This window comes from Neoarius graeffei, chromosome 21 (genome assembly GCF_027579695.1).
Source record: "Neoarius graeffei isolate fNeoGra1 chromosome 21, fNeoGra1.pri, whole genome shotgun sequence".
Lineage (NCBI taxonomy): Eukaryota > Metazoa > Chordata > Actinopteri > Siluriformes > Ariidae > Neoarius > Neoarius graeffei.
In genome coordinates, this window is record NC_083589.1 from 61,519,123 (window position 1) to 61,522,496 (window position 3,374).

Genomic DNA, 3,374 nt, shown 5'->3' on the forward strand with positions numbered 1-3,374 from the left:
TATTCGGAATTGTATAAAAATCTAATCAATCGTTCCTTGGACCATGGCCCACCTTTACTCCAAATTTAACCCAAATCCATTCACTACTTTTTGAGTTATGTTGGGAATGAACAAACAAATAAACAGAGGCACCTCATCCAACACAGCTGACAGAGGTAACAATATTTTGACCGAGTATCGTTGAAATACCTGTCGGCTTTTTTCCCTTTCTTCCCCTGAAATGAGACAGCCAATAAAAAGTCCCACTCAACCCCATATCCCAGAATTCAACCTAATTTTTGTCCTTGAGCTGCTTGCAGAAACAGATTCTGGCAGAACACCAGATCTGAAATTAACTCTTTCAGTTAAACAGACCTGAATTTCCTCTCTGTTGAGGGAGGAGTCACAACAGCACGTGGTGGACATCTTGAGATCATCTGCCCTGTTCCTACACAAGGAGGTTTAAGGGGAAAGAGGACACTAATAATAAAATATAGAACAGCTCCCTGATGCAGTGACCGCTAGAAAAATGGAGTGTGAAACGCAAAGCTATTTACACACCCTGTGTACACACCAAGCAGTAAAGACGAGGCCTTATTGCGGAAACGTTAAACTCACTCAAATTTAAATTTTTTTTTATTATATTTCAATTTGATTCAATTCAACTGTGTCTATATCACACTTTAACGATGGACGCCATACATCTGTCATTTAACAAGATATTTTAATGACAGGAATTTAATTGTAGTTAAACAGGAAGGGTTTAGGTGTGAATATGGACCAGAGTTGAAATCTCTTATAGATTTACATAATAATCTTTAAAAATTAATTATAGATAAAAGAAGCCTTAAGAGGGCGGCACGGTGGTGTAGTGGTTAGCGCTGTTGCCTCACAGCAAGAAGGTCCTGGGTTCGAGCCCCGGGGCCGGCGAGGGCCTTTCTGTGTGGAGTTTGCATGTTCTCCCCGTGTCCGCGTGGGTTTCCTCCGGGTGCTCCGGTTTCCCCCACAGTCCAAAGACATGCAGGTTAGGTTAACTGGTGACTCTAAATTGAGCGTAGGTGTGAATGTGAGTGTGAATGGTTGTCTGTGTCTATGTGTCAGCCCTGTGATGACCTGGCGACTTGTCCAGGGTGAACCCTGCCTTTCACCCGTAGTCAGCTGGGATAGGATCCAGCTCGCCTGCGACCCTGTAGAAGGATAAAGCGGCTAGAGATAATGAGATGAGATGAGAAGCCTTAAGAGACTGGCGTGCCTTTTTGGCAAATAGATCAGTTTCTGTTCGCACGTGAGCCTTCTGATAACTTCCAAGCAGTTAATCCTGATTAGGATAAAGATGGCTCCGGAGTCTATCCCGAGAACACTGGGCGTAAAGTGGGAATATTGCATGGATTTGAATTTTCTTATTTAAATAAAAAACAAAAACACTAAATCTGTATAGCTAAGAGTGGTTTAGTGATTTTTGTGATAAGAAATGAATGAATGAAATGTTTTATACAAAACATAAGCCATGATTTTGCACGCTGCTAGCATGCACCTTTAACGTTGTTTCTTAGGAGATGATCTGTGAAGAAATGCTGCATTTTTAGTTTTATCTTCCTTTTAGCAAACATTCAATCAGTGCTGCTTGTGCGTGTCGGCATGGAACGTCAGAGAAATAACAGTCCGATTTTAATATGTATAATATGTTTAATATGTATATACTTACCTGGCAGGGGAGATACCATGATCAAGAAGGTGGTTCACCCAGGGCGAGGCTCAGCCATTGCACTCCGGCTGTCTGACCTCTGCGAATTCTCCAAATGTGGGAATCTCAATTGCATAATTTGTGGTAGTAGGGGACTGCATTCGCGCTCTCCCCTGTTTTTTTTTCTTAATTTCCCTGAGGGAACCCACCCAAAGGGATCAATAAAGTTTAATCTAATCTAATCTAATCTAATCTAATCTAATCTAATGTTCCTTCATTTGCATATGCTAATGAACAGAGAAATTATAAAGTGAGATGAGAAGCCAGAGGAAAGGGCTTGTGGAAGAAGAATGTATACGTCCTTCAGGCCAGTATGCATATATGTGTGAATGTGTGGATACATTTGCACAGTAATTAGCCATGCAAATGTTAGCACATCTCTGAATGCATTCATCAGGAAGAGGGTAAAAAACAGTGAGCATGATTTCACAGACCTGCTTTGATGATGATGATGATGATGATGATGATAGTTTGCTCATAATGAATAGCCACAGCTCTTGTTACTGACTCATCCCTAATACAAATACAACCAAAGCAAACATGCAACAATTCAGGCCATGTGGGAAAAAACCTTCACAATTAAACAAAGCAATGAGAAGAGCTTTGCTTCTAGACCTTAACTTTCATGAACTCTTGTGAATTTATTTCCCAAACTCTCTCCTCAGGCATGGTGTCCTTTTTTCCCAGCGAAGGAAAACCATTCCATTAGGTTTTATTCCCTACAAACACACAGCACTCACTTTGTACAGATTCAGTGTTATACAATGCATTTGTGTAAGCCACATTTCCTGGAAATGCAGAGGTTTATTTGACCTTAAGTTTGACCCATTTCTAATGACCCACAGGCAAACAAGGAGAACATCATTCCTCCACGCCGCCGTGCAAAGTGATATTAAAAAAGCGCCTGACATGCAGCTGAGGACAGAGGGTGAGCCAGCAAGGACGAAGCGCAGGTTAATTCAGAATCACACGCAACACTGCAGAGGAATCCAGATGAAAGGAGGACTGATTTTAGGTCAGTTTTTATGAGCACAGTCCTGTCCAGAGGCAAGAAGTGGCCAGATATATCTTATTCCACTGTGTATAAATAAAGTAGACTTAAAACAGTATTTTAAATATAAACTATGCAAGTAGGTGTTGCAAACTTAGTGACTTTTTGGACCACTTCAGTGACTTTATTTCCAAAAAAGAGCCTAGCAAAAAAATCTAGCCAATGTTAGTGACTCTCCTGCACTTGATATGGTTCTCCAGTTCATATCACTGAGAGCAGGTTCACTTCACTCACCACCAGTGTGTAAAGCCAATGACCAATCACTGACTGCCATCATTCCCAACAACCAATCAGTGACTTCCATTGTTCACAATCACTGACTGCCATTGCTCCCAACAACCAATCACTAACAGCCATTATTCCCAATCAGTGACCACCATTATTCCCAACAACCAATAACTGATTGTCATTCAACAGTTTCAACAGTTCCTGTAATGCTCTATTAATTAAGTTTTTTAACAATCAAAGACATTGCAGTAATGTAGGAACACTGTCTAAAACTGCTTTTGGGAAATCCATAAAACTTGAGGTTTTCTTAATCTAAAAGTTCTGAGAATTATAATATCGACCGTAGAAAACATTATGCAAACCTAAAATTGT

General features: G+C 40.5%; 1 non-coding gene across 1 annotated transcript; it reads left to right on the forward strand.

Annotated features, from left to right (window-relative positions):
* The first annotated feature begins 1,676 nt into the window (after nucleotides 1-1,676).
* On the forward strand, nucleotides 1,677-1,839 carry LOC132870249 (U1 spliceosomal RNA). The gene has a single exon (XR_009651090.1). It is a non-coding gene; the product is annotated as a U1 spliceosomal RNA (small nuclear RNA).
* The last annotated feature ends 1,535 nt before the right edge of the window (nucleotides 1,840-3,374 follow it).